This window comes from Dicentrarchus labrax, unplaced genomic scaffold (assembly GCF_905237075.1).
Source record: "Dicentrarchus labrax unplaced genomic scaffold, dlabrax2021, whole genome shotgun sequence".
Lineage (NCBI taxonomy): Eukaryota > Metazoa > Chordata > Actinopteri > Moronidae > Dicentrarchus > Dicentrarchus labrax.
Window position 1 is genome coordinate 7917544 of NW_026136706.1, and position 12290 is coordinate 7929833.

Sequence of the window (12290 nt, forward strand, 5' to 3'; positions counted from 1 at the left end):
TTGTTGTGGTTCTCGATACTGCTCACCCAGGGCCTTCGACGGCACCCATTCGTAGTATAGCTTCAGCCTCAGTGGTAATGGCATACTGCAGGACGTTGACACCAACTTCTTTTCCACCTCTCTCAAATCATTCCTTTCACCCAAAGAGATCCTAAGGTAATAACGATATTCCCTCCATATAACACGAAGCAATGCACAGACAGAAACACACCAGCCTGGGGGAGATACAGAAATGAGGGCAGGAGGGAGAACAAGAGAGAGGATGCAGTCATATGCAGTGTTTAGAGGGAGCAGAGAGGTGATTCCCTCCACTGGCGCAAAGGATGACTACAAAAACCTTGGCAGTGAGGGGTTTGCAAAGTAAAAGAACTCATATATGTGCTTTGATCATGTTTACATCAACAGTCAACCAACAGTACATAATGTCATCTGACTGCTTAGAAGTACACGCCAGCAAATTCCTGTCATTTCCCGCATGCAACATTCAAGAAGAGGCCATTTGTCATTCTATCACATACATTTTTCATATATTGACTGAGCAGTCACAAATGGCTTGGCATTCAACTACATCACGACATTCAGTAGAGTACAGTACATATGTTTTAAAGTGAGCAAAGAGAGTATGGTGGGAATGGAAAGTGGAATGCTCTGCCAATATGTAATTACTAAATAAAAAACAGACAAATGTAGAAAAAGAAAGTTCAAGAGTTCAAAAAAAAAATGTCCTGTGAAGGTCAATCTCCTCTTGGCACTGAAATCGGGTTGAAAGTGTTAATGTTCTCATATGGGCCTCTTGAGCCAATCTGCAATATCAATATCAGGGCTGATCAAGGCATTTTTAATGAAACTGTAAGAGCTATATAAAGCCTGACTCATCATAGTGCTCTGTTAAAAACCCCTGAACAATATCCTAATGTGCAGCACTGCAATCGTGGAGTAACATGAACAAATAAACCGCATGAGGCAGCTTCAGTGAGTTATAACCACAACCAGCGAAGTGGGCAGAGCTGCTTTGAGTAACCAAAGTCGTTCTACAGTTTTCCTCTATTTCAGTGACGCTTTGTAGATGCAGCATGCCTCTAAAGTGCAGCTGCTGTTTGAAATCCTGTCCAAAACCTTTATGCAACAACACTTTCAGAATGGCGAAACATAATCATGACCACATACCTTCTGTTCATCATGAAAACAAACTGAAATGTCACACATATATTTTCTTTGTTTACAGCATTTGCTTTCCTGTAAATAGAAGACCTGAGCAAGCAAAGCAGCCCACAACAATCAATCCCCTGCCAACATACACAAAGCTGATAATGAGTGACTCATCAGTGCTAATTTGCTGTGCTAATTTTATCAGCGAACTTCACAGGCTCGAAGAAACCTCGCTATGGCAGAATGGGTGAACAGCATGGAGCTTAACACCAACATGCTCACACTGTCACAGAGCTGCCGTGTTGTGTGTGCGCTGGAATGTTGACGCCCAAATACATATTTCTTGTTATCACAACCCCACTGATCGCTGTAAGGAAGAACACAATACTCATGTTAAGCTAACGGCAATCAATAAAAATAATATACCACCACCAATACGACACAGACTTTCTTTAAAAGATGACAACAATGTGAAAACTGAGGATCTACCACTAAGCCCACCTACTCTTTCTGCTATCCACATTAATCCTGAAATAATGAACTTTGCTGTGAAAAACTTGACATATTGGTAACCGTCTTGTCCAAGCAGTACAGCTCTGACTTCAGTGCCAGACAACCAGCCGGAGCATTTGGAAATATGTGTGCATGCGTGCATGAGGCAGTATGTCGATTTGGCAAAGCTATTGCACTCATTTCAGTTCTTATATAATGGAGATCATTTCAGAAAAATGTGACAGCAAACTCATGCCATGACGCAGTCATGTTGGAAGTGCCCACTGCTGCAGGGAGAAAACACCATCACTGCAGATCACAAATGCTATTCACTGAATGGATCTAATAAAATACACACACAAGCACACACACTTGTAACTCTTCCTACACAGATACAACAGATGGATCTTTGGAGATGACTGCAGATGGATCTGTCGAGCTTTTAAAAGGTTTTCTTACCTGGTACACATCTGGGCTTGTTTTTATTGAAGTGCTCACTTTGATTGTGTTCCAGCCACAGAGTAAATATTCTGTTTTAGTGTTTAAAGCTACAAACACTACTCAAGGGACACCGTATACAGTACATTGCAAGCCATCCATTTGTAAAACTTTAGGCCATAACTCTTTTTTTTTTTTTTTAAACTGAGCAATGCAAATAAATTGCAGTTGAAAATCTGCTTTCCATCCAGCAGCAGTATTGCAGTAGGTATTGTGTGTCTGTGTTAGAGAGAGACAGGGCGGACAATGAATCATGTGGTTTGAGGCACAGCATGTTTCAATATCACGTATGGAGAACAATCTGCTATGGTGTTAGGTTGGGGTTTCCCCTGCCAATCTCAATCCAAGGGGGCGAAATCTGACAAAAAAAAGTAAAAAATAAAAAGGATTTTCATTTTCGGTGCAATTTGACCTGAAATAAGATATGTGGATTTTTGGCATTTACATTCTTCCTCTTACAGAATAAAAGTTATAATATAATAAAATATAATATTCAATAAACTACATTCTTGATGGACAATGTTAGCAAACTATAAATAGATTTTGCTGTGTAAGTGATATTAGTGAAGTCAGTTTGTGACTTTGTAATTCTTCTCTACTTTTTCTTTTTCTATATTTTATAATTCAGAATTATCCTGTAATCGCCAAAGGCAACTTATTCCTGCTTAAGCTAGGACATTGACATTATGACATCAAAAGCATACATACAGCATCAAATAATAATGTGTTGAATAAAAGACAAAGAAAGAAAGAAAAGGGAATTTAGCTTTAAGCCCTGATTCAGTTTTGTGATTAGTTTGTTTTAACCTTTTAGTGTATAGAACTTTTTGCTGTTTAATAATTTAAAGTAGCTTGAATGCAACCTCATGCTGTCAATCCTCCTGTAATGCTGTATATATTAAACTATAGCTACATGCAGTGTCAGATTTATAAAACATGCTGTTATAATTGTTTTAGATTGATTTGAAAATTCAGATTACAAGAGCCACAAAATTAACTTTGACTTGTACAATGAACTGTTTATTTTACTGGCTATAAAGAACACTTCCGGCAAATTTACTGTAGGATAATGTTATTTTGGCCTGGATTTCACTTTACAGAAGATATCACATTCGGCGTGTTGGTAAAACACAGAATTTGTTATCTTATATTTCAAACATTAAGCTCTATTAAAGATAGAGAGATAGGTCCATCTCTGATACACCGCAGCTCTTGTGGGCCCGCAATAGACAAATTGAGATAAGATAGGGTTTACCACTACAGCCCTGAGGTAGCTGTAGCATCTGCGTAATCTATTTTAGCCATCAGGTCCATTTGCTCGCCCTTCCATTCTGCTTGGCTACCCTTGCTTGCTGACTGAGAGGTTTGCTGTGTGGCGGTAGGGGGTGCTAAGCTTGTTGAAAACCTGGAGTGCACACAAACAGCTCATGCATGCACAATGTCTGATATACACTCCATCACTATTAATATTTCAAATCCTGCAGTTCAATCTCTTATCGCTCCCTTTCTCCCCTTCTTCTGCTACTCTGTGAGCAGCACCATACTATCCATCTTGTTTGTATTGACTGCTCCCTCGGTGAGGCAGGGGGCACTCAGTGATTCATTTCACTGGAAAGTGGAAATCTCAGAATCTGCCATGATCTGTGGTTGGAAAATTATTTCTAAAACCCAATTAGGCCAGAATTTAGATTCCAGGGGTTTGTGGGTGGTAAAAAATGTATTTGGAGTGCTGCTCTGTACTGTAACAACATGAAAGGGGGTAATCCTCTAATTAGGTATATCAGGGTATTTGAAAAACCTCGTCACATAGCCGCTCCACCTCAGGTTAGAGACAGATAAAAGGATGCAAACAAGTCGGTCACTCCAGAGAATGCAACTACTGCCATTTGGCAGCACAGTTGATTTGTAGCACATGACAAATGACAGCCAGCAAATCTTTATGGCCCTGAGTGTAACACTTGCAAGCAGCAATAGAATATGTATTCCCATCTCAGACTCAATCATCCACAAACTTCTACAAGGATGAACTCAACTCACAAGCTTCAATCCATCAAACCACCAACAGTAATGCAGACATTTGGGGGAAGAAAATGTAAAAGGAAAAGTGCAGATTGGAAATGATGTACTTGTACATGCTGTGAAACATTTCTGTATGACTAATTTACAAAGAAAGAATATGGTAAGTTTTTAATTCACAAGTCAATTTCAGTCAAATTCCTCTGGTGTACTTTTGTTTTACTACAGTATACTATTGACATTTATTGGGGTCCATTTTATTTCTGTTTTATAATCTGTCTAACATTGTACATTTGGCTTAATGTTTATAAGAAGTATTCACTATTATCATTGCACTTACAGGAGTGATTTTTGAAATCACCACCAGCAGACGACACACACATTTACTTGAATGCTACACTTTAGTTCGATAGATCCTTTCCACGATAATTGAGCAATGTCCAAGTGTGACATAATAACGTGTTCTAACTGCTTTTATTTCTAGCTGGACTATTTGTCAGGTCTACCCAAAAAAACGTTCCAAATGCTGCTGCTTGGGTCTTAAAAAAAGATAAAGAAAACTAAACACTTTAAACCAGTTGTCAAGTTTCTGCACTGGTTTCCAGTTTGTCTGAGACTAGAGTTTGGTTTAAGACCAACTACATCTCTGACTGTGTTTTTAACATAAAAACCATCTATACCAGTCTATAGTAGTTTAACATGTAGAGCTGTGCTATAGGTAGCGTTTTCCATAGGAACAACTTATTTTAATGGAGGTTGATTAATTCAGTAGGTAGGCCTGAAAGGTTAATAAAAAATAATTTATTGCACATTGATGTAAGTTGAGCCAAAAACATTTATGTGAGTTACACTCCTGTGTATCATTTAAGTAGTTAATAAAAGAGTCAAGTGTCTTTCATCCTGCTGTATACACCTCTATATACTTTTCTTCTGATGTTTAAATGACTTGAGTAGGCTATTATTATATTTTTAAGGCAATTCCACTTTAAAACCAATTCAACCACTTCTTCTCTATTGCTGTTAAACACTAACATTTACACACACACACACACACACGAACATGAGAGGGAGTTATACACACATACACCTCACCTTCATCACACACGCTTGCAGTCTCCCTATATCCAGAGTGCTAATTATAGTTTGCCCATTAATCAGCGACAGCTGTAATTATACTAATTCCAGTGTGTAATCTGATCAAGGTGAGGAAGATCAAATCACAGTCTTTCTGCCCTGCTAGGCTTTAGGGGGGTTTCTGTAATGGCAGCGACAGCAGTGAGGTTGTAAGGAAAATTGATTTAGACCAAAACAATCTGATTTGACTTGGTATGGTGGCTGATTAGTGGGGCAAAGTACAAGCATGTGTGTAAATAAAGCAATCTCTATTATCTGGAGGCCATTGTGGCTGCTAAATTGCTTTAATTAATTGGGTTTATGATGTTTATATTCAAACCTAATGCAAGCAACGAGGAATGGTTGGCTACCTATAGTATCACAGTGATGATTAAAAGCTTTCTGTCCAATCTTCACTTTGATGATAAGAAGAAAAAAACTAGTTCGGCCCAAGTTGTCCTTACTTGGTTATTATGGTTTATTCACACAGATCGGATCAGAGAAGTTGTTGGCACAGGATGCAGACGTGGACCAATGGACACAATGTACCACAAACCTGAATTCCACTTTGTCTTCAGCTCTCTCATATGAGATATAAACAGGTCAGACATCACAAGTTAATCTGTTTCATCTGGTGAGATATACAGGAAACAGAAGACGTGGTCTTTATTATCGCCGATCAGCATTTGTGTGGCTTTATGTTAATCTGTCCCTAATGACTTACAGAGAAAAAGACTTAATTTCAGGCATATCCGGTCATATTTTATTCCTATGTTGCTTATCTAGTCGGAGAGCCAAACAATTATAATCAACTAAATATTTCTACTAACTCAAGATTTGATGTAAAAGAAAAAACACAGAATCAAACAAAAAGCTGCTGTTTTAATCTTTTAAAACTATTTTAACAGAGGTGCAAAGTGTCTCCAATAGCTGTCTTCTTTCTTATGTTTTATGTATGGTTTATATTACATTTCAGGACACAGTGTCTAGTGGATGCAACCACTAAATGTAAGTGAATATCCTCATTCATTCAATATTTTTAGACAGAAACAGACAGACATGGCACATTACAGCTGTAAAAAGGTACAGCCAAGCTGGTGTCAACTGGCGACAACACGTTCTGTTGGAAGTTGAGATGTGAATGTATGTATATATGAGTCATTATCATGTCATATAGATTAAGTCTACACCAGATAAAGAAAAGAACACTACTCTGTATTAGTGATGTCCCGGCTCAAACACAGTGGAGGAATAATTCAGTTGATGTAACAGGTCTGAACAGGGTTTTTTATCATGACCACTAAACCCACAAAATAATGTGAAGTGGTTAGCTACTGCATACTAACTGTTTCCTTACATTAATCAATTGCATGCACTTTTGCTGAAAGTTCTGCAAGTGCTTTTATTGCAGTTGTGGTTTTGGAAAGGTGATTTAAAAGCCCAATGCACACTACTTCAGCATGAGGGAAATCCAAAGCTGAACAGGCCTGTAGTGCCTAGTTATAGTTCTTCATTTATAATCAGACAATTGCTGTTTGGGCTAAGGGGTTTAGCAAAAAATCAGTCCTTTAATAATTAAACTAAAGTGATCCTACTCAAACATGTTTTGCATTTATTCATTTAAAGTATTGTAATATTGGTTTATATTGAAAATATTGACCTTGGTATGAAATCCATTATCGGGCAGAATTGGACATTCTGCTTGTCACATAATCAAAATGCCACAAATGCATAATCATGCTCACACAGACTGTGTACACAATCTGTCAGAACCAAATCATAATACCAAGTTTCATCATTTATCCAAGAAGTATACAGAACTGATGTTACATCAAGATAGGTAAACACAACCCTGCCAATTGAAGTAATATGAAGTTTAATCACTGTTCCAGATGCAGCAAGTCCCATCTGTACTTTGTAGAGTGTAAAACAGATGTCACTGAGACAGTAAGCAGACTGACTCTGCTGGGTCGAACCTCCACTATCAGTGATAGCAGCCTCTGTTACGGCTTTGCCTCAGTGACTACATTGTTTTCACATCTGTTCACCGCTTCCACTTCCAGGTTCCAAAACAAATGGGGCCTTTGATACTGGATCCATCCATCTCCTGTCTGGTCACAGGCGTGGATGGAAACCAGTGCACATGTACAATGCACTTTTGTATGACAGCAAATGAGGGTAACAAAAAAACTGTGTGGAGCAAGTGAGAAGAAGATCAACAGAGTGTGGGTGCCGAGTGTGAAAGAACGCAGGTACTCTCCAGATGGATTCTACACATATACGTGCATGCTAATCAGTACGATACAGTGTTGTGAAGCACTCTGGTTACTGGACCATACAAAACATATGGTGTTGGAGCATCTGAAGAGAGAGAAGCTAAGATACTGTAACATAATTCTATTAAAAAATAACGCAAGGTTTATTTTAAGATAATTTAGAATGCTTATGTTTCCAAAAGCAACATCAGAGGGAAATGATTTATGAGGATGAGAATGTGAGAAAAGAAGATAGATATTAGAGGGAACATTTGAACAGCCAATAAAACTAGTGCCACTCTAGCTTTGCTTCAGCTTTGACCCTTGAACCTGTTCCTTTTGTTTTCCTGGATTTCTGGTAATCACATATCAGCTTAATCTACTAATGCAGACCTTACAAGCTGTCGAGGTCGAGGTCTTTTTTCCGTGAGCCGCGCGTGTCTCCCAGCAACAGAGGACAGTGAAAAGGATTGTTTGGTAGTCTTATCCACATATTTTAGTACAGTTTAAACTTCCTTTTCAAAGTAAAATCACTGTAGGAATCTTATATTTAACAGGACGTCACTTGTGAAAGAATTTCGGGAAGTGAACCAGTTGAAGGGCAGTATCTCTCTTTCCAGAGTTGATCAATCTTCTTCAACAATGGAGACCACATTTGCTTTCTGTTTGTAATTTGGGAGCCCAAAAACACATAACCATCTGTTACATCTAGCCAATGCCAGAAGGGTCAGTGTTTTCGCCTTCATTGCCGAGAACATCACTGAACGATGTCTGATTGAATTTGATTGTTAAGGGCTAAGCCAGAATTGCTGTTGCTGTTCTAATGTAAATGTAATTATCTTTTGTGTGTAGCATGCCTGCAAACTTTCATTTTGTTGAAAACCTTGTGTTGCATAATGATAAATAAATTTCCTTGATTTGTATATCCGAACACAAAGGGGTGACGCACATATTTTAAAATTCAAAATGACTTACAATTTATCTCCGATGTCCATGACACACCCATAATCATGCTTAGAAATCCAAACACTCGCTATGACTCTACAACAAGTTTTCTCTGGTATCCATATGGGTAAATTGCAAACAGGAATTGCTAATAGCTAATTAAACATACTTTTAATTTACTTTTAATATTGCCAATTTGTCAAAATGTGAATACATACATTTTGTCTGAGGGGACGACCAGAGTCGACTTTGAAAACCCCCATTGTGGCAGATAATAATTCATTAGCAAATATAAAAATATAAATATATTAAGCAGAGAACAATATCATTTGTTACTGAAAATAATTTAATTCCTTTAATCATTTCAGGTGTCTGGAACTCAATAAAAGCTTGAGTAATGTGGGGAGCACTTCTAATGGTCCTTCACTAATGTGGGTCAGCCCAGCAGGTTTGCTTTCAAAATTCCAACACAATGTCCGCATCACTATCCACAGGGTTAGAGGAGGCATTAAATATATAAGCTGAGGATTTCTTTGCTGCAATATTATAAAGTGCCCTGGCTTGAAATGCTTGAACTAAAGTGAGAGGCTGATGCTAGATTAACATTTTAGCAATGGCACAATGGTTACTGCTGACCGAGCATGTGTAGGTATACATAGAGTAAATTGAGTGTGTGCACATGTTTCCACACACAATTGTGTGTGCACGTTTTCAGATGGCCAAAAAGTAGAGAGATCAACTTGATTCTAACTTAGCCACCTAGCAGACCTTCTCTCAGCTTTATACATAACATGGTTCTTTTTGTAACACCAGGACACCAGAACACACAATCCTGAATTATAAGCCCCAGCTGGAAGACCAAAGGTCACTCTTCCAGCAGTCCCCATTTCATTTCATTGGTGCACTGCTTAGACGCACAAACAAACTGTGGTGCTCATGACACAGATGAAATATTGCTGGCCTAGTTTCTGGTGGTATGAAGATTAAATCATTGGAGGCAGACACCTTGTAGCAGCAACGAGAAAAAAAAAAAATTAAATAAGGTGTGTTATTATTGCACACGGCAGACCTGATACTGTATCATGTTTATTCACCAATGTAAACTGCAACAGTGACACTGTTGCATACATTATGTTTTACAGGGATTGGAAAGCCATTACTCAGTTTCCCCTCTCTAGATTGTCCTCGCTGGTCAATATTCATGATGGCACTCTTGAGAAATTCTCTCCAACCTAAAATGTTAAAAGCATCTGCCCTTTCTTTATACACCTTCTAGTGTTTCAATAAAAGCCGCAAAACAAATTTAAAACACTAAAACCATCAGCATCTCACTGAATCACATATAAAAATATACAACTGAAGTGCCACAAGCTTGTCAAATGTCTGTGTTACTATACTCTCCTGCAGCAACACAGCACACAGTGGCTGGATGAGTGCTGGCTATCTTGCCAACACTGCGCTAAATATTCATTACAATAATGGAGGTGAGGGGGAAGCAGGAGGGCAGGATGCCACAGGTTGTATTCCTAACCACAGGGGCTACAGGAATGCTGCTGCCATAAACACACGCAAATGTCTGCAGACACAAGAGAACGGGACATTGGCTAAAAATTCAGCATTACAACTAATGGAAATTAACAGCAGCTTTGGGCCTGCATGTCTGCATGCGAAGGGCTGTTTTGAAGTCTGACGATGTAAGCAAACAAATATGTGCTTACTTAGCCAAATGCACAATATGCGTTGTGTGTGTGTTTGGGGCTGATACAGAAGCTAATGCTGGTCATGCTGTCTGCGGTTTAAAAGTGTCTGCACCCTGCACAGGAGTGGAGGATGAGGGAGGCAGTATGATACAGAGACAGGCAGAGCTGACAGCATTGTTTTATGCCATCTTATACGTTTTCTCCTCCTGTAATCTGGTAGAAATATATATATTAAAAAAAAGGCCTCACAAAGACAGTATGGTGCCATCACCTAAGCGCCACTGGGCACAGCCCCCACGTAGCAGCATGCAGTGAACAGAATCTTCTCAAGGCGGCCCTCCTTCTCTACCTGACAGCTTCTTCCCCCTAGCACCTAGCAGGAAAATGGAGACTATTTAAGAGGAGGGCAGTAAATGTCTCCTGTTGTCAGTAACACAACCAGTGTCTGAGCCGTCCCTGGCTCACAATAACTGCTCCATACCACAAAAAGTAGAAGAAAAGACAGACATCTGAAGGAGTGTGTGAGGGATTTAGTATTGCACTCTGTAAAGTTGTGGGATGTGCAAAAGACTAAATAAAAAAAAGCTCCAGAAACATCAGATTCTACACTTTCCATAATGCCACTAGATAGTGTCTTCTGTTCTACCCTCCCTTCCCGATAAACACCAAAGTCTTCCAAACTCTACGATCGCAGTTTGTAACAAAGGCTTTCAGTTAAACATTTTAAATCTCAAAGCCCGAGCCGAGATAAACTTGATGACATCATCAGCGTAATTGGGTTGGGACGGAAAGCTCCTCCAGAGCTACAGAAGATATTATACAACCATTTTCACAGGCCGAGTAGTACTCTCAGCGCTGAGTAAACTGATATTCGTCTTGAGTGAATGAGTCACTACAACATGAAGGGACAAGGGGACATAGGTAAATACTGTAAATGAATTTCCATGGCCTATAGTTGATCATCCTTACACAAGAGAGCAAGGGTTTTTGGATTAAATCGAATGGGGGTAAGTGGAGGAGACAGGCAAAGAGAGACAAAAAAGAGATGGAGGAAGAGTCCAGGATCCCCTGATATTTGAGCCGTTCTAAAAATAGCCACACTGGAGCAGAGATATGAATTGTACTCCTCAAAGTCCTCAGAGAACAAACGGCAGGAAAAAAAAAGAGAACAAAAACTGCACATATTGAATTCTATGTAATGGCGAACACCAGGGATGATGTGAGTTGGCATCAGGTGCGTGTCTAAATTACACCACTGTTTATGAACTCTGTCTCACACAGAATATGAAACCTCCTCATTTCTCAGTGATTGGTAACGTTATACCTCATTTGGCACACTGGTCACTGGAGTAACTCCAGGGTTGAAAGAGTTATGGAGTCAGCGCAGTACAGAATTTGTTTTGCATATGAACTATCGACGCCATGACTCGGTTCTGTTAGCTCAAAGAGGACCATTGGAAATGAGTTGTCCTGCTGTCAAGTGTACACAGAATATCTACAACAATGTCATAAAAACACAGCTTTTGCATGCTGTATTGTTTTGTAATTTTTGTTCTCTTGTGATTGTTCTCTCTTGTGCTCCTGGAAATACGTCCACCTGAGGATTTGTCTGAAATGTTGGTCATCCAGGCTTCCCACTGTTGCACCTGTAAGTCACATTGTGTACGAATGCCAACTTTATGCCAGAAATATCACAGTTATGAACTCACTGTTCCACTGAGTAGTCAAGGAGAAAGCGGCTTGTTCTGGCAATCTTTTGCAGTCCACAAATGCCACACCTGCAGGAAAAAAAAAACAGTAGATCGTTAATATATGTGCGATGTGGCTCTACACATAAAGTATTCTGGACTAGTACATACAGTAAAATGGACTATGGCTATGTTAACAATCTTAAGCATACATATTTAAAAATAGTTAAATATAAAAATAAACAGATATTTTTCCTTAATAATATTTCATTAACAAATAGGAGTCTATTTACAGTGATTCTGCACATAATCCTTTATACCCAGTCAATAGGGACAGCTGCTTTTTAACAGCAGTGCTGAAATAAGGCTTGACTGATGTCAAGCGAAGGGTGCATTATTTCTTAAAAGGAGCTGACATGTGACTTTTTTGAGGA

The 12290-nt window shown here is 39.0% G+C and overlaps 1 protein-coding gene across 3 annotated transcripts in view; it reads right to left on the reverse strand.

Annotated features, from left to right (window-relative positions):
* The window catches only part of adarb1b (adenosine deaminase RNA specific B1b), a 67648-nt gene extending 55701 nt beyond the window's left edge, over nucleotides 1-11947 (reverse strand). For 2 of the 3 annotated variants that reach the window (XM_051404426.1, XM_051404427.1), the window contains exon 1: nucleotides 11878-11947. The gene's annotated coding sequence lies outside the window, so the exon portion shown is untranslated. The remainder of the gene's footprint in view (nucleotides 1-11877) is intronic. The other variant, XM_051404428.1, reaches the window with a different exon arrangement.
* Nucleotides 11948-12290: the final 343 nt, after the last annotated feature.